Genomic DNA, 27,779 nt, shown 5'->3' with positions numbered 1-27,779 from the left:
GTCACCTTATACCGTAAAACCGTCCCGGAGGTGGGAATTTCCTTCGTAATGGGACGCAGCACAGCTGTCATTCCTATCCCCTTGGTGCCGTGCGCTGCCTCCTCAGCGTTGTTTTAAGCTGTCACGGAGCCTGCGCTGTACTGTTATCCCTTGGCCATGCCCAATTAGCGCTGCCTGTCTTCTGACATAATTTGGTGTCAGGCTGTCAGTGCCTGTGCGTCCACGCTGCTCCAGATCTCACCTCGCAGTGTCGTCTATTGTAATCCCACTGCGGGCCTTGGATCCATGGACATGCACAGTGCATATCCTCGACTCTCACTCCCCTCCTTCCCTCTTCTTCAGACTGTGCGGCGTCATGGCCGTGGCATGCTATTAGGGATCAGCTGACAGCGCACAGTCTAAAGAAGGCGGAGGGAGATGGGCGAGAGCCCGAGGTGAAGATATGCACTGCGCATGCCCATGGATCCCAGGCTCGCAGTGTGATTCAATCAGAAGACACTGCGAGGCGGGTTCTCGGGCAGCGCGGGCGCACAGGCGCAGCCATCCTGACACCAAATTATGTCAGAAGACAGGCAGCTCAAACTGGCCATGGCCAAGGGATAACAGAACAGCGCAGGCTCCGTGATAGCTTAAAACAACGCTGAGGAGGCAGCGCATGGCACCAAGGGGGTAGGAATGACGGCTGTGCTGCGTCACATTATGAAGGAAAGTCCCAGCTCCGGGACGGTATAACGGTATTAGTGAACACATTTTATAAGTGTTAAATTCTGCGTGTGCAAGGAGCTAAACTAAAAGAGCTACCTTTTCCTTGTGCAACATTACTGCTGCACAAGATGGCTCTTTCAGTAACAAACACCGAGGGGGGGGGGGGACAGGTTCCCTTACATTTAGGTTGTTGTGTCAGCGTGGCGGTCGCAGGACCCATTGCCGGCTACACAGCTGGGGATCAGCTGACGTTACTGAAACCCAATAACACTGGGTCGTATGTTTAGACTGTGCAGCCTGCACTTCTGAGCCGCAACTGGTGGTGTTGGAGCCCAGGAATAGCAGTTCAGGTGGTAGAAAGATGAAAACATCAGCAGACCTGGATAACACCCAATTACTTAATCAGGCTGAGGAGTGGCAAATTCCTGCGAGATCCAGGCCTGGTTCATTTTCAGGAAAGTAAGCCGGTCAACGTTATCGGAGGATAGTCGCATGCGACGGTCTGTTAGTACACCACCTGCGGCACTAAAGACACGTTCCGATAAGACACTAGCCGCAGGGCAAGCCAGCACCTCCAATGCATACTGGCTTAGCTCTGGCCATGTATCCAGCTTAGAGACCCAAAACTTGAACGGGGAAGAGCCGTCTAGGAGTACACTAAGAGGGCAAGCCATGTAGTCTGTCACCATCTGACGGAACCGTTGCCTCCTGCTGACTGGAGCCGCCGGTGATGGTGTAGACATTTGGGGCGGGCACACAAAAGTTTTCCACAGTTGTGCCATACTTGGCTTGCCTTGGGCAGAGGCACTGCTTCTGCTCCCTCTTTGTGCAGAGCCTCCTCCTCCACTGCCTCGACACACTGAGCTGCTTTGTAAAGCACTAGCAGCACTCCTCTCAGTTGGACTGGAGAAGATGATGGAATTCACCAATGTGTTGTGGTACTCCCGCATTTTACGCTCCCGTGTCAACGCCGGGAAGAGGTTTTGGACATTGTCACGGTAGCGAGGATCGAGGAGGGCGTACACCCAATAATCAGGCACGTTGAGAATGTGGTCGATGCGGCGGTCGTCTCTCAGGCACTGCGACATGAACTCAACCATGTGCTGCAGACTGCCAACTGGCCCAGAAACGCTGTCCCCTGCTTGAGACATGATCTCTGCCCGCTCTTCATCACCCCACCCTCGCTGTACACACTGACCACTGGACAATGGTGTAACTCCCTCCTCTGGACGTAGCTCTTCCTCGTCCATTGACTCCTCCTCATCCTCCTCACAAAGGGTCCCCTGCCGACACCTTTGTGAGGAACCACGTGGCGCTGACTGTCCAGAAGCTGATGGAAAAGGTGACTCCTCATCCTCCACCTCTTCCACATCATCCCTTATCCCTTGCAGGGTTTCTTGAAGCAAGCAGGTAAGAGGGACAGTCAGGCTGACTAGTGCATCATCTGCACTTGCCATCCGCGTGGAATAATCAAAAGGACGCAAAACTTGGCAGACGTCCTTCATAGTGGCCCACTCTGTGGTTGTGAAGTCTGATCGGCGCTGACTGCGACTTTTTTGCGCCTGATGCAGCTGGTACTCCATTACTGCTTGCTGCTGCTCACACAACCACTCCAACATATGTAACGTGGAATTCCACCTGGTAGGTAGGTCACATATGATGCGATGTTCAGGAAGGCGAAACCGATGCTGCAGAGCAGCAATGCGGGATCTTGCCAAGCTGGAACGCCACAAGTGAGCACACTCTAGGCGGGCCTTGTGCAGAAGTGCATCAAGATCCGGATAGTCCCTCAGAAAACTCTGCACAACCAAATTGAGCACATGTGCCAGACATGGGATGTGAGTGAGGTTGCCAAGGCCTTAAGCTGCCACCAGATTTCGGCTATTGTCACACACTACCATGCCTGGCTGGAGATTCGCTGGCACAAACCACACATCGCTCTCCTGCTTTAGGGCATTCCAGAGCTCCTGCGCTGTGTGGCTTCGATTCCCAAAGAAACTAATTTCAAGACGGCCTGCTGACGTTTGGCCACGGCTGTGCTCATGTCAGTCGTAACAGGTAAACGTTCACAGGTCCATGTGGAGGTGGACTGTGACGGATCCTGCAGCGATGAATCTGAGGAACTGGTGTAAGAGGAGGAGTCAATGCGTACAGACTGGATTCCTGCAATCCTTGGAGTGGGCAGGACACGTCCTGCGCCACTCGCACGGTCTGTACCCGGCTCAACAACATTAACCCAATGGGCAGTGACGGAAAGGTATCGCCCCTGTCCATGTTGACTGGTCCACGTATCGGTGGTGAGGTGGACCTTGCTACTGACGGCGTTCAGTAGTGCATGTTTGATTTGTCCCTCCACATGCCTGTGCAGGGCAGGGACAGCTTGCCTGCTGAAGTAAAAGCGGCTGGGCACCTTGTACTGTGGGACTGCCAATGCCATCAAGTCACGGAAGCTGTCAGTCTCCACCAGCCTGAATGAGAGCATTTCCAGGGACAGAAGTTTGGCAATGCCTGCATTCAGAGCCTGTGCTCGGGGGTGGTTTGCCGAGAATGCCCGCCTTTTCTCCCATGCCTGTACTACTGATGGCTGTAGACTAGGCTGGGAGTGTGAGGATGACTGGGAACGTGGTGCTGTGGGTGGAATTACACTAGGTCTCTGGACAACAGTGCCAGAGGTTCTTCCATGGCGATCCAAGGAGGAAGCCGAACCAGCTGTGCGTGAGCTGGAGGAAGAAGCAACACGAGCTGAAGAGGTGGTAGCTGCCGCTGTTGGTTGGCCTAGGTCTTCAGTGTGTTTTTGGAACTCCACCGCATGCCTGGTCGGCACATGTTTCCACATATTTGTGGTATTGAGGTTGCTGACACTTTTACCTCTTTTTACTTTCTGATGACACAGCTTGCATTTGACAAAACAAATGTCATCTGCAACTGTGTCAAAAAAGGACCAGGCACTGCAAGTCTTGGGAGCGCCCTTTTTGGCTTTTGAAAGAGACAGGCTCCTAACTGGTGCCAAAGTGGAGGCTACAGGCTCCGCAGTCTTCCCCCTCCCTCTCCCTCTTTGGCCCGTTAGGGGAATCTCTTCCTCTGAGCTGCTCCCACCACCTTCCTGGGTCAAGGACCTCATCATCTCCACTACCCTCTGCCACCAACTGCTCCTCCTGGGTAGTCTCGGCAGCACAGTACGCACCAGAAAGCGGCACCTGAGTTTCATCATCAGATGCGTACTGCGCTGTGGTCACCGCAGGCACTGACCCACCCGCCTCTTCAGAGTCAGAGAGACAAAGCTGTTGGGCATCACTGCACACTGCCTCTTCTTCCATTTCTCCAATACTGCTTGGCTGGCCCCCTGTTTCCAAGCCAAGAGATTCAGAGAACAGAAGTAGAGACGGCTCCGGTCCTGGGCTCTCTGACTGCCTGGCCAATTTGGCAGGTGGTGAAGAGACAGATGGCTGCTCTCCAGTGGTCTGTGCCTGAGAGGATGTGGCACTAATTGAAGTCGATGCGTTAGCTGCCATCCATCCGACAACGGCTTCAATTTGATCTTCACGCAGCAGCGGTGCACGGCGCTCTCCGACAAAGCTGCGCATGAAGGACTGTTCCCTGCTGAAACTGGGTGATGGTGAGTCACCGGTGCCCGCAGCAGGCACAGAATCACCACGTCCTCTCCCTGCTCCTCTCCCTGCTCCACGCCCACGCCCACGACCCTTACTCCCTGCCCTCTTCATCTTGGTTGACAGATAAAGATAAGCAGAAAAGTACTAAGGCCTTAGTGTGCTTATTCCTGAAATGCTCCTCCTAACAGGTGTAAGAAACACTAATGTTGTAAAGTGTGGACTAGACTTTATTATTGATAAAATGTGGCCTACACAAGTGTTAAGTGGTGTTTGGTGAACTTTACTTTTTTTTTTTTGGGCAGATCGGGCTACAGAGCGAGTTTAACTCACAGGAGACCGTGCAGACAGCCGTAAACGGCGCTGCAAGGCCCATAAACCCTCCTCTAGGTTATCCTATCTAGTGTTTTTCCACTATTTTGCTGGAGACGGGTGGAAAGACACTAATAGGAAATTGTTTACAAAATTTTCAACAGGCTGCACTAGTTGAAAAAAAAGGAAAAGTTATTTAACGGTATGAGGCAGTGACAAACCCTGAGCTGAATGCAACGGGCTGTCGCTGCACACAGACTACAGGGCGAGCTGCGCTCACACGGAGACCGTGCAGACAGCCGTAAACGGAGCTGCAAGGTCCAAAAACCCTCCTCTAGGTTATCCTATCTAGTGTTTTTCCACTATTTAGCTGGAGACGGGTGGAAAGACACTAATAGGAATTTTTTAAATAATTTTTAAACAGGCTGCACTAGTTGAAAAAAAGGAAAAGTTTTTTAACGGTATGAGGCAGTGACAAACCCTGAGCTGAATACAACGGGCTGTGGCTGCACATAGACTACAGGGTGAGCTGCGCTCACACGGAGACCGTGCAGACAGCCGTAAACGGCGCTGCAAGGCCCAAAAACCCTCCTCTAGGTTATCCTATCTAGTGTTTTTCCACTATTTAGCTGGAGACGCGTGGAAAGACACTAATAGGAATTTTTTAAATAATTTTTAAACAGGCTGCACTAGTTGAAAAAAAGGACAAGTTATTTAACGGTATGAGGCAGTGACAAACCCTGAGCTGAATACAACGGGCTGTGGCTGCACACAGACTACAGGGCGAGCTGCGCTCACACGGAGACCATGCAGACAGCCGTAAACGGCACTGCAAGGCCCAAAAACCCTCCTCTAGGTTATCCTATTTAGTGTTTTTCCACTATTTTGCTGGAGACGGGTGGAAAGACACTAATAGGAAATTTTTAAATTTTTTTTCAACAGGCTGCACTATTTGAAAAAAGGACAAGTTATTTTACAGTATGAGGCAGTGACAAACCCTGAGCTGAATACAACCGGCAGTGGCTGCACACAGACTACAGGGCTAGCTGCGCTCACACGGAGACCGTGCAGACAGCCGTAAACGGTGCTGCAAGGCCCAAAAACCCCCCTCTAGGTTATCCTATCTAGTGTTTTTCCACTATTTGGCTGGAGACGGGTGGAAAGACACTAATAGGAAATTTTAGAAAAAATGTGCAGCATGCTGCACTATGAGCAAAAAAGGACAATGGATAGAACTGTGTGAGGCAGTGTGAACCCCCCCTGAGCTGAATACAACCTGGTATATGGCTGCACACAGACTACAGAGTGAGCTGCACACACACACACACACTGAGACCTTGCAGAACGCTGTTAAAACAGCGCTGCAAGGCAAGAGCAAGGTGAACTGAACAGTGAACACAGCGTTTGCTAAATTAGCCTTGGAAAAGCAAAATAAAGCAATTAGCTATCTCAACTGGCCCTCAGTTAGAACACAGCGTCCTGTCCCTAACTGAAATCACAGCAGAGTGAGCGCAAAATGGCGGCAGCGTTTTTTATAGTGCATAGTGACATCATTTCAGCAGCCAATCACAGCCTTGCCAGTACTTACATGCCCACCATGCTAAACAGGATGTGCCCACACTTCCATTTATTCCTCATTGGCTGCTGTGTTCAGTTTGAATTCTGGGAACTTCCGATTCCGGTATCCGATACGCGGGAAGTATCGGAATTCGGTATCGGAATTCCGATACCGCAAGTATCGGCCGATACCCGATACTTGCGGTATCGGAATGCTCAACACTAGTTATGACTTCCAAAGCACATTTGTACAGGAAATGTGCAAACCAGGATGAGAAATACCTGAACCTGAAAGGTTCCAGTTCAGACTAAGAAAAAACCCTTCTCTGTCCCTGGTCTGTCCCCGCCTGACAGCAGAAGTTGGCACCCTAAGGTAATGCAATGGTGTCCCCACTCAACAGCAACTTACCTGGAATGGCCTTAGCAGTTCCTAGGATTACTAGAGTAACAGTTCCCTAAGGCTAGTTTCACACATCAGTTTTTTGTTTTCAGGCTAAATCTGGCTAATTTTTAAAAAAACGGATCCGACGTAGATTGTGAAAAACTGATGCACCGGATCCGTTTTTTAGCTGGATCCAGTCTTCTTTAATGTGCATGGATTTTTTGACTTCCTGGTTCCGGGAAAGAGAGAGAGGGAGAGAGAGAGAGAGAGAGAGTGATTTGTATAGAAAATGCTTTGAAAACCGGATCCGGACGCCGTATTCATTGTTTCACATCTCCATTTCATGTGTTTTTGGCCAATTCCGTCAATGTGTGGCTTTTTCCGCCGGACAAAAAAACGTTGCAGTGGAAGTTTTCTTCATCCGCCGGAAATGACTATTTGGATGGATCCGGAAAAAAATGGATGAAACATCTGGCCATCAGGCACAATCCGGCGCTAATACAACTCTATGGGAAAAAAACGGATCCGGCATAAAAAAAAAATGGATCCGTTTTTTTCCAAAAATTGCCGGATTGTGCCTGAAACAAAAAACCTGATGTGTGAAAGTAGCCTTAGAAATACAGGAATCACACAGAAAACTACTGAAAATAACATAAACTACAGCAAAGTGAATGAATACAACAAAGTCTATCAGCAGCAAGAAACACCAGTAAGGGAAGATATTTAAAGCTGCACCCAAAAGGTGATAGGATAGGTGAACAGAGTAAATGAAAAACACCTGTTACTCAAAACCAACAGAAACAAAAATAACAGAACTAAAACACCCAAAGAAAATGTTTATCATTTGTGGCTCAGCTAGAAAGAAATGCCAACCACAGAACACCGAATCAAGAGATCGCATCCAGAACCATGAGAAGAAGACTCTAAGAAATGTGTGATGCCCCTGAGGGTCCAGTCGCCACAGAGGTACTGCACCTCAGCCAGATGTGTGGTAGTCCGCCCTCAGGTAAGAAGGGGGCACTACCCGAGACCTACACTAGCATCCAACACTACACCACTCCAGGCCAGGAGATCTGGGCGGACCCTATTGAGGGAGGGTCCATCTCAGGCTGGAGGGGGGAAATGGGTATATGGTGTGGGTGGAGAGAGTGTCAGTTGTGAGAGGAAGTGTCTGAGAAGCTCCTGAGAGAAGGAAGGAAGGAAGGGGTCCTAGGGACCAGGGAAGTGAGGATTCCACCCTGGGTGCCCGAATCCTCGCCAACAGTCGTTGGGTGGAAGGACCAGGTCACAGTGGGAGAACCGGCCGCCAGACTAGTGGGGAACTACAAGGCTCAGCTAGCAAGCCGGAGGCTGTGGTAACTGTACGTGCCACAGCTACACACATTCAGCGAAAAGGCAGCCATATAGGATCAAGGGGACCAGGAGGACATCGCCCGACAAGATCCGGGGCTGCTGGCTTGAGACACTGTGTCTGGGGGGCAGGGAAGGAGGGCAAAGCCAGAGCAGAGAGATGTCCAGGGAAGGCACATAAGAAAGGGAGTCTTGGGAAAGTGAACCCCAATTTACCTGAGAGCTGGCTGGACCACAGACCCGGAGGACACAGCACCCGGCTGGGGACTGCATATAAGAACTGTGAGTAAAGTGTGGAAACTGCACCCTGCTGTGTCCTCTGAATTATTACTGCGTCACCTGCCCTCCATCACAACATTCACCATCATTGACTTTAACTCTTTAACTCCCCTGGGTCCTAGCTCTACCCATGGAGAGCTGAAACATCTCTGCTGCATCATCATCTGCCCCATGGACCTGAACTGCAGCGTCTGCCATTTCCCTATTGCCGAGCACCATGGGTGGTGTCATGGGCTAATCCCCTATAGATTCTATTTCCCTTTTAATTGACTTTTATTGGACGCCAAAGGCCATGGACCAGGTCACTACGACTGTGACAACCCCTTTAAGAACCGTCGGACCCGCCCGAGTACCCCACGGACCTGGCGGCACTCCAAATGCCTTTTTTAATAATAATAATAATAATAATAATAATAATAATAATAATTTTTATTTATATAGCGCCAACATATTCCGCAGCGCTTTACAAATTATAGAGGGGACTTGTACAGACAATAGACATTACAGCATAACAGAAATACAGGTCAAAACAGATACCAGGAGGAATGAGGGCCCTGCTTGCAAGCTTACAAACTATGAGGAAAAGAGGAGACACGAGAGGTGGATGGTAACAATTGCTTTAGTTATTCGGACCGGCCATAGTGTAAGGCTCGGGTGTTCATGTAAAGCTGCATGAACCAGTTAACTGCCTAAGTATGTAGCAGTACAGACACAGAGGGCTATTAACAGGGCTATTAAGCAGAAATTTCACATACTTCGCTCCAAAAGGAACAAATGTGAATATATTTGCAATGGATATTGAAATGAACAGCATAATTGGCGGACATCAGGGATTTTTAAAAGGTATTTAACAATATTTTTTCTTAGCACCGGTCCTCTTTAATAAATACCATACTACTCTAAAAATGTTTTAATGCATTATGAAAAGCACCAAAAACCCCAGTGTACACCCAGCATAGTGGGTTATTCCCATCTTAGCCTTCCTTGGCTGAAATGGTTATAAGTTACAGAGTCCATTCATCACAAATAAGAGTTGTTGCAATGGGTTCAACTGAATGCTGCTGCATCATGCTTTTTTCATTAAATGAATGGGAATAATGGAAACAACCTCATTAATCTTAGGAAGGAACTTTGGCATTGTTTTAAGTTAGAAAATAGATTTAGATTTCTTCTTTCTGTCCTTCTTCTACTGCAGAATCCTTCCATTCCTAACTCCACCTATGCCACTGGTAATCAGGTTCTTCTCAGTTCATAAATAGACTTCCAGAATTATTTCTCATACATTTGTCCATTTGTCGTTTGTCAGCTGCCATTTTTTTTCACTTTATTGGTTCAATTCAAGTCTTGTTTTTTTGCTGACTGATGGTCCACATAAATATAAACAGTGGTCCGATAAGAAGACCAATGTCACGAATGTGTCACGTCAACCTGGGAAATCTGGGGTGTGAGATAGCGCTCCCTGAGTACGTTGGGGGACACTCGCTTGGAAACGGGATTAAAGCACTCAGGCACGGTTTCTCACAAAAACAGTCTATTTGGTTTATTTGGGCATCATAAACCACACCACGACAGTTTATTATATACATCCCCGGAGCATAACAACCACCGCAGTATGTTCCAATGGCAGATACTTCTCTACCCATAACCCCTTTTATCTGGAGTTACCTATCTGGAGCTCCTGCTCTACACACTGACTCCTGTCAGTCCTGGTTCCCAGGGAACCTGCCGAACTGGGACCACCATCCTTGTGACCAGGGCACTTCAGATAGTCCAGCCCCACAGACGGACTGTAGCTTCCCCAACCCAGTAGCCATCACAGGCTCTGCAGATAAGGCTTCTCCATGCGCTATTCAGGAAGTCCAGTCCCAGGCACTTCCAACACACGGGCTATCAGTCAGTCCATGGCCTCACCAGGTGCTTTCAGGAATCCAGTCCACTCCAGGACATTCCAACACACAGGCCATTCACAGGACATCACACTCTGACCATTCAGGTCTATACACTCTGAACATGTGACCCAAACCCTGGTCACATTATGTACCTGTATCCACCACCATAGGTGGGAGGTGTGTGTGGTTAGCCAGTCCCACCCAGCTCTCTAGCTAACCCTGCAAGCCTCCCTTTACAAACTATACAAATACGTGTGGGACTAAAGGTCCCAGAACAATAATACTACAGGCTTACAGCGCAGACTCCCTCTGCGACACATACTGACCATTTACAATCATCCCGGACACTGTTTCATTATCGCCATTACAGACACGCCTCCATGTATATCCTGAGGAGCACATACAGTGCCTCCTGGCTGTAACATGGGTCACTGCATCACAGGGGGTAGAAGATCACTATGTATTGTGAATCGCAGATTCAGATTCTGGAGTCCTCAGAAGAATGCACTGCAGCCTAAACGTGCATTGGGGTGGTGGAACCACAGCTCCAAGGTAAATTATGCTCTGCAAAGAGTTTATTTAGGATATTATTAATGATTGGGTATTTTTTCTGACACCTTATAGATTTATTTTTTCAAATTCTCTTCCTTTGTACCTGTGCATCATTTGTGTCATCGGTGTGCAGCTGTGGTGCCTCCTTTTTTATGGCCATTCTCTGTCTTCACCATGCATCTTATTTTATGTCCTACTTTTTAAACATATTTCTAATAAATATTATGTTTTATATTCTTTTTGGTTTCTGTGGTCAGAAACATGCAGCTCCATTTCAACTGCTTCTAATGTGATCATTAACTCTTCCTATAAAACCTGGCCAGACTCTCTCTGTCTTGCCAGTGAAAGCACTGCTTCCTTGCTGTTAGAAGATACTGTGCTGAATAGGAGTTTGTTCTTGCTATTGGAGATTTGTCTTCTGGTGCTGTGTGCTTTAGCTGAGTTGCTACAGATGTGTTCTGTTGTACATTCTGTGTTGTATATATCTCCTGGTCCCGGTTCCTATTTAGTATATTCCTCCCTATCCATATCCTCCTTCTTAATGCTAGTTGGTACTTTTGCTAAATAGAGGGTTTCTGTTATCCCTGCTTTGTCTTTTGTTTATTGTTCACATTATATTCCTGTCCCAGGCTCCATGGTGTGTGGGTGGGGACAAACCAGGAATTAACAGGAACATAGTGAGGTCAGAGGTACAGGCCTCTCTACCATCAAGAGTACACCCGGGACAGGGATAGCTAGGGTCCTAGTTCCAGGGACAATTTGAGGCCCCCTTTCCCTACCTAAGACCAGCACAGCATGAAAACCAAGCTCACCCCCTTGAATTCACATGTTGTTTGTTTTTCACTGACCAGTTGCTACGAGTAGCTTAACACTCCTCACTCTCCTTCGCGATCCTCAAACCCCAGCACCCCCTAACCAAGTAGTAATTTCTCCTTCCCTCCTGCCTCCCCACCTGACCTCCTCTGCTGACCTGCTCCTCAACCTCAGATCTCTCCTAATAAAACACAAAACAAGCTGCCCACTCTCTTTCTCCCACCTGCTCTGTCTCTCTCTGCTTCTCCTCACTGCTGGAGACATATCTCCCAATCCTGGGCCCCCACAGCTCATACCGCCTATCACTACCCCCTCCTATCACTCTCAACCCAATATAAACACTCAAAATCTTGCCCACCACAAATCCGTGCCCATGACGCCCACCCCCCTGCACCCTCTCTCTGGATCACTATGGAATGCCCACTCCATCTGCAATAAACTCAGGTGATTCACGACCTCTTTACCTCTCGTAATCTTTTCTTTCTGGGCATCACCGAAACATGGCTGACACCCTGTGACACAGCCTCCCCTGCTGCACTATGTTACGGTGGCCTCCACTTCACCCACACTCCTCGCCCTGGCAACAAACATGGTGGAGGAGTGGGCCTTCTTCTTTCTTCCAACTGTACCTTTAACCCAATCCCACCTCTACCCTACCTTATCCTCCCCTCTTTTGAAGTCCATTCTGTCAGCATCTAATCCCCCCACAACCTCCAAATGGCCATCATATACTGACCTCCGGGCCCAACCACTGCCTTTATTGACCTATTCTCCACTTGGTTCCTTCACTTTCTGTCTGCTGACATTCCCACCATTATCATGGGTGACTTCAACATCCCCATTGACACCCACCAGTTAGCAGCCTCCAAACTCCTGTCCCTTACTTCATCCTTTGGACTTACTCAGTGGTCCTCCTCAGCCACCCACACAGACGGACACACATTAGACCTGGTCTTCACCCATTTATGCTCCTTATCTAACTTCACAACCTCCCCTCTCCCTCTATCTGACCACCATCTACTCACTTTCTCATCACTGTCCTCCTCACCTGTCACTCATGTCCAGCACCATCTGCACCCACGCAGGAACCTCGCACACCTAGACACCAACACACTCTCTGACTCTATCCTACCACTGTCCTCTATATCCTCACTCCACGACACAGACACTGCCACTACTTTCTACAATGCCACTCTTGCATCAGCTATTGACACGGTCACCCCTGTCATCCATAGCAGAGTGCGACGAACCAATAGACAACCCTGGCACAATAACATCACTAAAAAGCTTTGGCAAGTATCCAGAATTGCAGAACGGCGTTGGAAGAAAACGCATTCACAAGATGATTTCACTGGACTCAAACAAGCAACACTGGCATTCAAATCAGCTCTCACCTCTGTTAAACAGACCTACTTCACAACCCTCATATCTTCCTTATCCCACAACCCCAAACAATTGTTTAACACTTTTAACTCCCTCCTCCGCCCACCACTGCCCCTCTGAGTTCCCTAATCATTGCCGAGGACTTTGCCACGCACTTCAAAAATAAGAGAGACCAAACATGGCAAGTGTTTGTTGTCCAACCACCACAACCCCTTTGTATGCCAGACCAATGCCCAAAACCCATAACTTCACTCTCCAAAATCTCTGAAGGGAAGCTTGCTCATCTTCTCTCCAAATCACACCTCACCACTTGTGCACTTGACCCCATCCCATCCCACCTCCTCCCCAATCTCACCACCACACTAATCCCATCCCTAACCCATCTCTTCAACCTTTCACTAACTTCTGGTACCTTCCCTTCTGCCTTCAAACATGCTACAATCACACCTATCCTCAAAAAGCCATCCCTTGACCCAAACGCTATGTCCAGCTATCGCCCCATATCTTTGCTCCCATTTGCTTCCAAACTCCTTGAGCAGCATGTCCATGCTGAACTTTCCTCTCACTTTGCATCTAACTCTCTCTTCGACAACCTACAATCTGGCTTCCGTCCCCACCATTCCACTGAGACAGCCCTGACCAAAATTACTAACGACTTACTTACAGCCAAAGCTAACAGACAATTCTCTATACTCCTCCTCCTAGACCTGTCCTCTGCCTTTGACACAGTTGACCACTGCCTCCTACTACAGATCCTCTCTTCCTTTGGGGTCAAAGACGTTGCCTATCTTGGATCTCCTCATACCTTGCCAACCGCACATTTAGCGTTTCCTGCTCCCATACTACCTCCTTATCTCGCCCCCTCTCTGTTGGAGTCCCCCAAGGCTCTGTCCTAGGACCCTTACTCTTCTCAATCTATACCCTCGGCCTGGGACAACTCATAAGGTCCTATGGCTTCCAGTACCATTTACATGCCGATGACACTCAGATCTACCTCTCTGGCCCAGATGTCACCTCTCTGCTCTCCAGAATCCCAGAGTGTCTATCGGCCATATCCTCCTTCTTCTCCTTTCGCTTCCTCAATGTGGACAAATCTGAACTCATTATCTTTCCTCCAGCACGCATATCTTCCCTACCTGATCTGTCTATCAAAATAAATGATATCACACTTTCCCCTGTCCCCAAAATCCGCTGCCTCAGAGTAACCCTAGACTCTGCCCTGTCCTTCAAACCGCACATCCAAGCTCTCGCCACCTCCTGTCGCCTCCAGCTCAAAAATATTTCCAGAATCCGTCCTTTCCTCAACCCACACTCTACCAAAATGCTCATGCATGCCCTAATCATCTCCCGCCTCGACTACTGCAACATACTCCTCTGTGGCCTACCTTCTAACAATCTCGCACCCCTCCAGTCCATCCTTAACTCTGCTGCCCGACTAATTAATCTCTCTCCTTGCTACACTCCTGCTTCACCTCTTTGCAAATCCCTTCACTGGCTCCAAATTTCCCAGCGTATTCAGTTTAAATTACTAACACTGACCTACAAAGCCATCCATAACCTTTCTCCTCCGTATATTTCCACACTAATCTCTCAATATCTTCCCTCACGTAATCTCCGGTCCTCCGAAGACCTCCTCCTTTCCTCCACGCTTATTCGCTCCTCACTCAATCACCTCCAAGACTTCTCCCAAATATCACCCATCCTCTGGAATTCAGTGCCCCAACACATCCGGTTATCCACTACTTTTAGATCCTTCAAAAGAAACCTGAAAACCCACCTCTTCAACGAAGCTTACAGCCTGTAAAGTTAAACTCATAAAGTAAACCTCAGGAAAAAATATATAAAACCACTATTTATTGTTTAAAATCAAGGCGACGAACCCAACCCATAGTGACCAATAAACCAAAAACAACCAAGAAAACACGCAAAAAAAGTGCTATAAAAACACCATTGTACTAATGGGGTAGGCTATATGACCCTAGTAAGGTAGACTAGATGCTCTCTTACCTAGCTGCGGAGGTTGACACCCTAGGGGGAACGTACTGGCGCCCCCGCTCCACGATGACTGTCCCTAGGGGCCCTAGTGTACCCTACACCAACTAATGACCACCTCTACCCAGCATCTAAAGGGTCCTCTGGTGCTATACAGAGATCTACTGCACTAGGGAAAGCCTATACCCCAGAATGAACAAGGAAGATGATAGACACCTATGGCGGTAGGTGAAAATGCTAATATCAGCACAACAGATAGTACTCCAGTACTAAACAATAGCGGGTAGCTGCACGGGATAAGATATATTGCTACCAGGCCGATCTGCCTAGTTCACTATTACTGGAGCATCCTAATTTGGTACCCCTAATACACCATTGATAGCTTTGTCAAATCAAGACATTAGTGTGTATATGAACCGATAGTACTCATCTGCCGGCATATCCATTCTACCGCCTTCTATGAACCATGCCTCAACGCGTTGCGCCTGCCACGGCTCTTCAGGAGGCCAGATATAAAGATACGTAGTGTCACTAATGATAATGGATGTCTTCCTGTAAAGACCACACGGCCACCTCAACACCATTGGAGCTACTGCAACCCTGGACCTACTGTCTCCTTCCCCATAATCCTGTAGAATGTAAGCCCACAAGAGCAGGGTCCTCTTCCCTCTGTACCAGTCTTTCATTGTTAGTTTTGTTTACTGTAAGTGATATTTGTATTTTGATGTAACCCCTTCTCATGTACAGCACCATGGAATTAATGGTGCTATATAAATAAATAATAATAATAATAATAATAATAACACAGTCACAAAATGTATTACAGTACATATGTATTCCATGCCCCTCCCTTGAGTGATTTTATAGATATTTTGCAAAGCATACAACTTTTTTAGCAATAAAAAGTTGCAAAAAAAGTTAAAGACAAAAATAAAATCCATTTTTTTATACTTTGCATAAAAGCCATAAGGCGTTTTTGCCATTTTGAAGCATTTGATGTGAATAACAGCAATGAATACCATAAGACAAAAAAAGAAAAGTAACTTAAAGGGATTGTCCAATCTAAAATGAAAAGTCTGCAGTCACTCTCTGTGACTGCAGACTTGTGAATATTCCCAGCGCACACATCATGCACTGTGAAAATTTACCGTTGTCTACTCGGGGAACGACGGTCAAGAATGCAATATGCATACTTTAGGGCAAAACTCATTTAGTGGACACGGCCGCGCTCAATACAAGTGTAGCCTACTGGACTAGTTCTGCCTGGGAGTATACCTATTGCATACTTGACCACCGTTCCCGGGGCAGACCCGACAAATCCTTATAGCGCAAAGTGCGCGCACTCGTAGGACTTACAAATCTGCAGTCACACATACTGTAGTGACTACAGACTTTTAATTTTAGAACAAACAACCCATTTACAAAATCTGCAAATGATAAATTGAGGCTAAAGTCTTGTGAATGCAATGTGATCATTTTAATAATATCTGAGTTCTTTTCCTGTCAGTGCTTTGTAAACCCAAAATCAAGTACACGTTGTTCAACTACCATCTTCGGTCCAGAGTCCATACCCGGCTATACGCTCTTCTGAACAGCGGTGTGGTGATGGAATTTTGAGGCGACCTTACAAGCAGCATTACTCAGATCCCCAGGGAGTTGTAATTGGTGCCGTACTTGTCCCCTTTAAGCAGGGCACACTTATGCTAAAGTTATCAATAGTTTCTGTCAGGGATGCCCCTTTCACATACAATGAGCAGACTTCTCTTTGCATTTCTCTTCCCAATAGAAAGAAAAAGCAATTAAAAGAAACACTCCACCCGAATAGCCAGCAGTTATTCAACCTTTATCCACTCGATAATAGCAGTGTTCACCCCTGGGGTTTTGCACTTGCGAGCAATGAATACACTTCCCGGGTGAATGAACATGGAGCTTCTACCCGGTCCCCTCTCCATGCATCAGTGTCCACTTTAAATTAATTTATTTTATTTATAATTTTGTTCAGCCGAGCCTCATTATTTTCCGGGCCACCGGGTGTCAGCTCGGGTCTTATTTCTCAAAGCATCTGAGGACGGAGTTATGACTATTTTGCATAATTCATTCATATTATGTATAGTGCTAACAAATACTCATTGTGAGAGCCATTTCTTCTCTACGGCACAACCGATTTTGCATATCAAGCAAGGGAACAAGGGACTGTTGGTTAATGGTGTTTGCCATGTATAACAGAAGGCCTACTACCATGGGGCTTCTCGGTCAATTCCAGTTTGATATATGAGGTTATTATATGCAGGTAATGAATGCTAAGTGGAGCCTGTCACCTACTCTTTGCCTCAAGGAGCACGAGTCCCCAGATACAGCTCTGGAGCGGCGCAGCTCAGGGTGTCGCCGCTGATTTGTGTACATGAGATAGTCAAAGTGTCTCGTTGTTCTACAGACCATAAACACCTGATAGAAATTGATATATCTTTAATGGGGGAACGGACTTAAACAATTCATTCTGTTCTGCGGCATTAGGAATAAACATATCATTAATCTTAATGCACTTCCACATTCTTCAGCTCTGAGATGTTTTAATGTTGCATTATGTCCCTTGCAGGATGCCATTGTAATAAGTTGTAGACAATGGCTGGTTTATTATTTCCATTTCTGTTCTTCTTGACGTAGTGGCGTCCTACATTACCACCACAATTAAACATGATGCTTCATTGTAGGTTGTGAGAATGCCATTACATAAGATAGACATGATAGTTTGGAATCGAGGAAGCTGGAGAATGTAAAACACTTAAGTCTTACCATGGCTCTGTTCACATCTACATTGTGGTTTCTGAAAGCCACAGCACTATGCCTGGTCCATTACGCAGCAGACACCAGTGACACTCAGCAGAGCTCATTCACTCATTTTGGGTTCGATGAAGTTTAGTCATGGTGGATATAATTTATTTGTGGAAATTGTACCTAGTTGCCAACATTTCGGTAGACATTTAAGTCCAATCCAGGCCCACAAATTCACTCAAACAATTAAGATGCTGCTGATTTAGGCCTCCTTCACACGTCCGTGTTTGCAGTATTTGTGGTATCTGTTTTCTTCTTCACAGATCCCAAAGTATAGGAGAAGCTTTGTAATTTCTTTTTATTTTGCCCTCCTGGAAAAACACTAATGACATTGGTACTATTTTTTTCCGGTACCAGATGTGTGAAGTGTGAAGTGGACCGTAGGTTGAGTTCCCGTGATGAGTTTCTGAAGGGTTTTTGATGCTGCTTATTTTCAGTGTGTTAGGCCGGCGTCACACTAGCGAGTTTTACGGATGTATGAGCGCATTAAATACGTCCGTAAAACACGCATTACACACGGCCCAATTATTCTCTATGCCCCAGCTCCTATCTGCCATATTTTACTGATCCATATTATACGGCTTTCTACGGCCGTAGAAAATCGCAGCATGCTGCGTTTGTCACCGTATTGTGCCAAAAAATCGCCAATGCAAGTCTATGGGGGCCCGAAAAATACGAATTACACACGGACCAGCAGTGTGACTTGCGAGAAATATGCAGCGGTGTTAGCGAGAAAAGCCGGCAATTCAGTGCGGTGTACAGTAAAATCACACTGACAGCTTACAATAGAATAGGTGGAATAAATGTGTACACATAGAATAGGTATATATATATATATGTCAGTGAGACACATATATGTATATATATTAATATTTCATCCAGCGCGAGATAGCTTAAAAGCCGGTAATTCAATTGCCGGCTTTTTCTATCTCCTTCCTAAACCCGACATGATTTGAGACATGGTTTACATACAGTAAACTATGTCATATCCCCCTTTTTTTTTGCATATTCCACACTACTAATGTTAGTAGTGTGTATGTGCAAAATTTGGCCGTTCTAGCTATTAAATTAAAGGATTAAATAGCGGAAAAAATTGGCGTGGGCTCCTGCGCAATTTTCTCCGCCAGAGTAGTAAAGCCAGTGACTGAGGGCAGATATTAATAGCCTGGAGAGAGTCCATGGTTATTGCCCCCCCCTGGCTAAAAACATTTGCCCCCAGCCACCCCAGAAAAGGCACATCTGGAAGATGCGCCTATTCTGGCACTTGGCCACTCTCTTCCCATTCCCGTGTAGTGGTGGGATATGGGGTAATGAAGGGTTAATGCCACCTTGCTATTGTAAGGTGACATTAAGCCAGATTAATAATGGAGAGGCGTCAATTATGACACCTATCCATTATTAATCCAATTGTATGAAAGAGTTAAAAAAAACACACGCACATTATTAAAAAGTATTTTAATGAAATAAACACACCGTTTGTTGTAATATTTTACGCTCAATCCACTGGCTGAAGACCCTCGCTCTGTGACAAAGAAAAAATAATAAACCAACAATATACATACCTTCCGTAGATCTGTAACGTCCCACGTTGTCAATCCATCTGAAGGGGTTAATTTTTTTTACAGCCAGGAGCTCTGCTATAATGCAGCTGTGCTCGTGGCTGTAAAACCCCAGCGAATGAATGGAAACTAGGTCAATGACCTGTAGTTACCTTCATTCGCGGTGAGGCAACAACCTTTGTTTTTATTTCAATAAAATAATTTTTAATAATGTGTGTGTTTTTTTAACCCTTTACTAGTATTGGATTAATAATGGATAGGTGTCATAATTGACGCCTCTCCATTATTAATTTGGCTTAATGTCACCTTACAATAGCAAGGTGGCATTAACCCTTCATTACCCCATATCCCACCGCTACACGGGAATGGGAAGAGAGTGGCCAAGTGCCAGAATACGCGCATCTTCCAGATGTGCCTTTTCTGGGGTGGCTGGGGGCAGATGTTTTTAGCCAGGGGGGGGGCCAATAACCATGGACCCTCTCCTGGCTATTAATATCTGCCCTCAGTCACTGGCTTTACTTCTCTGGCGGAGAAAATTGCGCAGGAGCCCACGCCAATTTTTTCCGCCATTTAACCCTTTAATTTAATAGCTAGAACAGCCAAATTTTGCATATACACACTACTAACATTAGTAGTGTGGAATATGCAAAAAAAATGGGGATATGAGATGGTTTACTGTAAACCATGTCTCATATCATGTTGGGTTTAGGAAGGAGATAGGAAAAGCCGGTAATTGAATTACCGGCTTTAAAGCTATCTAGCGCTGTATGAAGTAATAATATATATACATATATGTGTCTCACTGACATATATATATATATATATATATATATACCTATTCTATGTGTACACATTTATTCTACTGTAAGCTGTCAGTGTGATTTTACTGTACACCGCACTGAATTGCCGGCTTTTCTCTCTAACACTGCTGCTTATTTCTCGCAAGTCACACTGCTGGTCCGTGTGTAATCCGTATTTTTGGGGCTTCCATAGACTTTCATTGGCGTTTTTTTGCGCAATACGGTGACAAACGCAGCATGCTGCGATTTTCTACGGCCGTAGCAAGCCGTATAATACAGATCAGTAAAATACGGCAGATAGGAGCAGGGGCATAGAGAAACATTGGGCCATGTGTAATGTGTGTTTTATGGATGTATTTTATGCGCTCATACGTCCGTAAAACTCGGTAGTGTGACGCCGGCCTTACGCCGAGTGTGACGCCGGCCTAATTGTATAGGATTTAAAGAAATCTCATGACCAACGTTTTAATTTTTTTTTTTTTACACAGCATAAACGTATCTGTGGAGCGTGTTTCAAATTAAATTTTTCTTGCTGTATGCTGAGTTCTTTGTGTAGACTTTCCCAAAAGACTTGCATTAGATGCAGGAGACCTGCAGCCAGTCCGTGCATTTTGGTCCAATTTGATTTCCCAATTCAAAGTGTAAATCCTATGGTAAATATGCAACATTTACGTAGCGGAAACCACTGTAAAATCCCATTTTGTGTACATTTTGTCATTGAAGATCAGCTATATTTTTTGTTGCCGAAGAAATGTTCCATGTGGACATACACTACATTTTGTGGATTTTACACCCTATTATGTCAAATGAAATACACATAATTTTCGTATTTGCGTCATCTATTTTCTGCAGCTATTCTTGCTTTTTATCTGTGCTTTTTGTTGGGGAAATGTATGAAAAATGCAACAAAACAAAGCCAGGGCCGGAGTTAAAAGGTGGATTCAGGTTTTCCATTGAAATTAATGGATATGATTTGTTGTGGAAATGCCAAAAAGGTGTGTTTCCACAGCAGAAAATGACATGCTGAAGATTTAAAAATTGAGTGAGGATTCTGCAGAAAGAAAAATAAATTGCAGTAAAATGCTGCGGATTTTAAGTGCAGAAAATCTGTTTGTAAAATCTGCTCCAAAATTGTGAGGTGTGAACCTACGCTTAGAGTTCATAGCCACAGGTTGATAACACAGTGGATTTTCCACTGCCAATGTGCGCGATATGCTGTCTGCGTAATGCAGGACTAGCGTTGTAAATTTCAAGAAATCTCAATATACTATGAGAAAATACGCAGCATAAATTGACCTGCAGTGCAGATTTAAAATCTGCAGCATGTCATGGACATCTGTGCAAATATCTTGGAAATCAAAAGTCAACTTATGTGGAAAATCTGCTCTTTTTCCTCAGTATTCTGTGCTGCTGCAACATGTCCTTTGGGAATGTACTATTAGGACGGGGTCACACTTGCATGTGCAAGGTGAGAAACTCGCACGAGTCTCTCACATCAATACTCGGCACTGCCACCGGCACTCAGGACCAGAGCGCGCGGCTGCATGTATTTCTATGCAGCTGAACGCTCCGTTCCCGAGTGCTGGCTGCAGTGCTGGGTATTGATGTGAGAGACTTATGAGATTTTCTCGCATTGCACTTGCAATGTTAATGTTAACATGTTAATGTTAACGGCCTTAATGTTGGAATCTGAATTTGCAGCTGTAGGACTCATGCACATGGACGATTGTTATCCAAGGTTTTCACAGATCGCACTTGTACTCATGTTATTCTATGGGGTTGTGCACATGTCAGATTGCTTTTCTCGAACCGAGGAAAAAATATGTGACACGTCCAATTCTGATCCAAGTGTTGGAGTAAAATCGGCATGCAAGTCCATGGGTCCTTGGAAAACATCGGACCTCACTCCGGTCACATCAGAGTGTGGCCCGATTTTCAAGGACAGACAAAATGGAGGAGATGGAAAAACTTTTTTTTTTCTCTCCAGCACTGAGAAATACTGGTGCCACCCTGATCAGAAAAATCAAACCCTTTGTCTTGGATGCAGAGGAAACGGTCATGTGCACCTACCCTTGCCACATTTGATCACCCTGATGCAACATCTCATGGTAATTTGTTCCTTTCTGTTTTAATAGAAGCAATTAAAAAATGTATAACATAGTTATCCTATAAAATTAAACATCCATAAACATAGTGAAATATCAAACATCCCCTAAAAAGTTACTGCACCCTATCTAAAGTTGCTTTATAAGCTATAAATGCCATATATGATTGTCCCTGTGGGAATTATATATATGGTGACATTGAAAAAGTAGTGAGAGAAGTGTATATGTTCAGCCACTGAGGTTGAAAATTGTGACAATTTTCAATAAGCCCGATCCACCGAGCCGTACTTATTTCCATTCCCTGGTATCAGGGGTCCGTTGCAGTAATTGGCATGCAGATTGCATCTTAGAAACCTGATATGTGGGATAAAGGACCCTTCTACATAGAATAATGATTCGACACTGCGTTGATGGATGGAGGAATGAAGAGGTGGGGGAGAGTCATCTGGGAAAGGAGGAGGTCAATGGAAATGTAAAATTATATACATGTATATTTCCCATAAATTATGCCTCTTTTGTCCTTGTAAGTCTTTATTTTGCCCAACCATCATTTTTCATCTTTCCTTGAATTTCTTTGTCCGATCATTCTTCCATGTTATATTGTCTTGTTATTACTGAGATTATTTAATTTCCTTTTTACCATAGGCTTAATTTCTTCTACTACTATCTCTTCATTCATCATTCTCCTTTTCCTACTACTTCCACCGTATGTTTCTTCCCCTTTATGTCTTTCTCTGATTTTTACCTTGAAGGGATATTTGATGGAAGTGACTTTTGGTTTTGATGAAGTGTTAAAGCGAAAGGCAAGGTATTAACCTGGAATCACAGTTCATTAGTTGTACGGCTTCTGGCAGTAATTCTGGGAGATATTAATTACATAGCCGGAATTAATTGGCGTACACTTAAGTGTAGCTTCAATCAATGCTAAATCCTGCAAAGACTTATATAAAATGAGAAGCTGTCATGGTCTGCACTAGGCGCTATGGATCATTCATAGACCAGGATAATCTGCCAGTATAATTTTACTTGAAGCTTAATTCTGATTAATGTTATAGACAAAATTACACTTTCAATATTATTTAAACATTTCTGAGATATGAGTTCCTGCTTGTATTAAAAAATAAAGAGAAAGACAATAATTTAAATTCCACAAAGAGCTGAAGAAATTAGTCATGGTTGAGTAACATGTAGCAAAATAGTGTAAATGTTATTGGTGTCCCATTGAACAGGACAGTGAAAGAGAAAAGCATTAGGTGAAAGTATAGGCTGATGGCCATGGTAATTACCACAAATTGTTGCAACTTAAAAAAGCTGAGCGTACCCAGTATATATGTTTAAAGGAAGTGTTATGAAAGTGCTCTCTTGGTTGTATAAATTGTGTGACCCATTATAAAAAGATGCCACCAGTTTTATGGAGTTTGCTGACAATTCTTGTTGAACTACAGCCTCTACCACTTAGAGGGAAGAGAATAGATTAGAAACAACGACAACTCATTTTACTACTTTTGAAATTACATTTTTTTATATATTACTATTAGGGAAGAGAAGATTTTTTGAAATTCAAATTAGAAATCCCCCCCCCCCCAGAGATTTGATTCACAGCGAATTATCTATTATTTTGCTTTTATAGCGCTACCATATTCTGCAGCGCTTTACAGAATTTATCATTGCTGACCCTATTGGAACTCACAATCTAATTTCCCTATCATTATGTCTGTGGAGTGTGGGAGAAAACACATGCAAACATGGAGGGATCATACAAACACCTTGCAGACGTTGTCCTTGGTGGGATTTGAACCCAAGACGCTAGAACTGCAAACCAAAACAGAGCCATCGGACTGCCCATAATATAACTACAAATTAATTTGTGTGAATCTCAATAATTGAATGCATATAATTGCTCAGAAAATACACATGGAGGAGAGGAGAGAAAGAGAGAGGGCCCTGCTGACCATAAAAGCTTACTCTCTACAGAAGACTGGGAGAGAACTCCACTGCCCTTAAGAACTTACACAATACCACAGAGTATGAGAGATAACCCCGCTAACCATAATAGCTAAAGGTACCTTCACACTAAACGATATCGCTAGCGATCCGTGACATTGCAGCGTCCTCGCTAGCAATATCGTCCAGTGTGACACGCAGCAGCGATCAGAATCCTGCTGTGATGTTGTTGGTCGGGGCTAGAGGGCCAGACCTTTCTTTGGTCGCTGGCTCTCCCGCTGACATCGCTGAATCAGCGTGTGTGACACCGATTCAGCGATGTCTTCGCCGGTAACCAGGGTAAACATCGGGTTACTAAGCGCAGGGCCGCGCTTAGTAACCCGATGTTTACCCTGGATACCATCCTAACAGTAAAAAAAACAAACGCTTCATACTTACCTACCGCTGTCTGTCCCCGGCGCTGTGCTTTCCTGCACTCACTGTGAGCACAGCGGCCGGAAAGCACAGCGGTGACGTCACTGCTCTGCTTTCCGGCCGCTGTGCTCACAGCCAGTACAGAGAAGCACAGCGCCGGGGACAGACAGCGGAAGGTAAGTATGAAGCGTTTTTTTTTTTTTTAACTTTTAGGATGGTATCCAGGGTAAACATTGGGTTACTAAGCGCGGCCCTGCGCTTAGTAACCCGATGTTTACCCTGGTTACCGGCATCGTTGGTCGCTGGAGAGCTGTCTGTGTGACAGCTCTCCAGCGACCAAACAGCGACGCTGCAGCGATCCGGATCGTTGTCTGGATCGCTGCAGCGTCGTTTAGTGTGAAGGTACCTTTACACTTTACAGGATAGAGAACTTCGCTGCCCTTAAGAGCTTACAATATACTGCAGAGAAATAGAGAGGACCCCGCTACCCATAAGAGCTTACACATTACAGGAGAGAGGGAAAGGACCCCGCTGAGCATAAGAGCTTACACTTTAGAGGAGAGAGAAAGAAAGGACCCCGCTAACCATAAGAGCTTACACTTTACAGGATAGAGAACTTCGCTGCCCTTAAGAGCTTACAATCTACCACAGAGAACGAGAGAAGACCTCGCTACCCATAAGAGCTTACACTTTACAGGAGAGAGAGAGAGAGAGGACCCCGCTGACCATAAGAGCTTACAATCTAACACAGAGAAAGAGAGGACCTTGCTAGAGAAAGAGGAAACACAGAGAAAGAGAGAGGACTCTGCTGATCATAAGAGCTTGCACTCTGACTACTAAAAATAAAGTGAGAGCATACGAGACTTATGTCAAATTGCTGCCATGTGTTGGCTATTAGTTGAAAGTAAATATGGATTTCTGATTAATAAGATATGAATTTGTTTGTACATTCATTTTATTCAACTCAACTGTACATCACTATGGACCTTGGATGTTGGTGCCAGTCATCTAACAATATGCTTCCTTTAAGAGTCAACTTTGATTGAATTACTATAGAATATCCATTAGCATATGTCCATATATTAAAATGTCTTTTAACAAGAAGTAGGCTCCAAGGCATTCATTTTATTACAGGAATGATCTTAAAAATCAAATATCAATCTATATATATAAAGCTGAGTGTATGTACAGTATGTGTGTGTTTGTGTATGTATCAAGCCATGCCCACTCCGCATAGCCACACTCACTCCACACGCAAAGCTACGGCCACACGGCCCACGTTGTTAGCGCACACAGGCGGAGACACATTCACTTTGAAAGTCACCCTGCAAAACTCACCAACTGCGATGTACCAGCCACTGCGAGTTAGAATCAGGACCGCCGCTTTCAGAGTATCTCTGCGCGGCAGGCACAGGCCACATCTAGCTCCGTCATGTCTAGAATGGAGTTGCTTCTGTGATGCATGACCTCAAGGGAAAGTAGTAGAAAATAGTAGAGTGAGGGGAAATGGAGAGTTGTGAGGTGAAAATGAGACGTGTGAGGTGAAAAAGGAGAGGTGCTAGTGGAAAATGAGAGGAGTGAGGGGAAAATAGTGGAATGATCCGAAAATGACAGGTGTGAGGTCAAAATGACAGGTGTGAGGAGGGAAAATGAGAGGAGTGAGGGGGAAAATGAGAGGTGTGAGGGGGAAAATGAGAGATGAGAGGAGCATGGTGAGAGGCGTGATGGGAAAATAAGAGAAGTGAGGTTCTGCTGCAGTATGAGGCTGTGTATAGAGAAAAGTGAGGCACTGCAGGTAGATGCTGTGTATAAGGCCACATTCACGTGTTCAGTATTTGGCCACTATTTTACCTCAGTATTTATAAGCCAAAACCACAAGTGGGAGAAAAATACAGAAGTGGTGAGGTGACATGTTTCTATATACTTTTCCTCTGATTGTTTCACTACAAGTTTCAGCTTACAAATACTGAGGTAAAATCACTGACCAAATAATGTGTGAACGAGGTCTAAAGGAGAAACGTGTGGTGCTGCAGAGGAAGTAGGCTGTGTATAAGATACATTTTATCTCGGGATCAAGTTTTTTTAATTGTATATGGAATAAGAGTGTGAGGTGCTGCCGGAGGAGGTGACTATAAAGGAGAAATGCTGTGCTTTATGTGCAATGTAATCATTATAATTTGTTATAACTAACTACAGTTAGTTACTATGCCTGGGCAACGCCGCGCTCTTCAGCTAGTATAATATATTATTCAATCTCAAAGAATGGGTACAAGTGGCATGAACAGAAGTGTTGCTGAATGTGGCCCTCCGGTAAATATTCTACGTTTAAGTACGCAACTACTGGTCTTTTTGGTCTTTTACATGATGAATAGACAAAGGTTACTTCAAACATAAAACCCAACTCTTAATATAGAACGGATACAAAATGTCTAAGGAAATCAATAGGTCATGCACAAGAAGTCCACATAGAAAGCAATACTGTGATTGTGTACAATCTTATGGACTTTAGATGTGAAATCCATCAGAAGTGGTGTAGCATGGCAGGTGGACAGGAGTGGATGCCCCTGGCTACAAATTCTTCGGGGAGCAAAATTTTGACACCTAACCTCACTATGAAAATGATCCTGAAAGACTAATAGAAAGCATTACCGCTTCTTCGAATGGCACATGGAGTGCAATGAGTGCTCACGCAGCAAGTAACAAGCAAAACGAATAAGTCAGCCAGGGGTTTCTGTTGCCAGTTCCCGTGCAGGACATGGATGTGGAGATGAGTCATTGGCTAATGGGCTCTGCATAGGGAGTGACTGAGATGACAAAGCTCTTAGTATAATGAAGTGAGGTTGGTCACTTCTGTTGCTGCAAAGTACTGCAGTGCGCAGGCGCTGGGCCTCTCTGACCTTTCCCGGCACCTGTGCACTGCAGTACTTTGCTCTGCCCTCAAAAGGGCAGACAAAGTACACCTGCTCCGGAGCCGAGGCAGGAAGACAAGAAGAGGACGTCATCGTATGAAGCTAGGAGGTGCCGGACACCGACCGCGACGCCCATCGGACCCAGACCGCAGTGGGAGCGCTCCTGGGTGAGTATAATATAGCCTGTTTTTCTTACCTTTCAGGTTACATCGGGGGCTTATCTACAGCACTACAGAATGCAGTAGATAGGCCCCTGATGCCGGTGGCCTTAGCTCATATATGATTTTTGGGGTGACAGATTCCCTTTAAAGGGGTTGTCCATTCAATCCTCTGCGCTGCGAGGATTAGCCAGTGTCTGCCCTGGGAAAGGTGGTGATGTATACGCTATGCATAC

The sequence above is a fragment of the Ranitomeya imitator genome, chromosome 5 (genome assembly GCF_032444005.1).
Source record: "Ranitomeya imitator isolate aRanImi1 chromosome 5, aRanImi1.pri, whole genome shotgun sequence".
NCBI lineage: Eukaryota > Metazoa > Chordata > Amphibia > Anura > Dendrobatidae > Ranitomeya > Ranitomeya imitator.
This window is presented reverse-complemented; position numbering follows the sequence as displayed.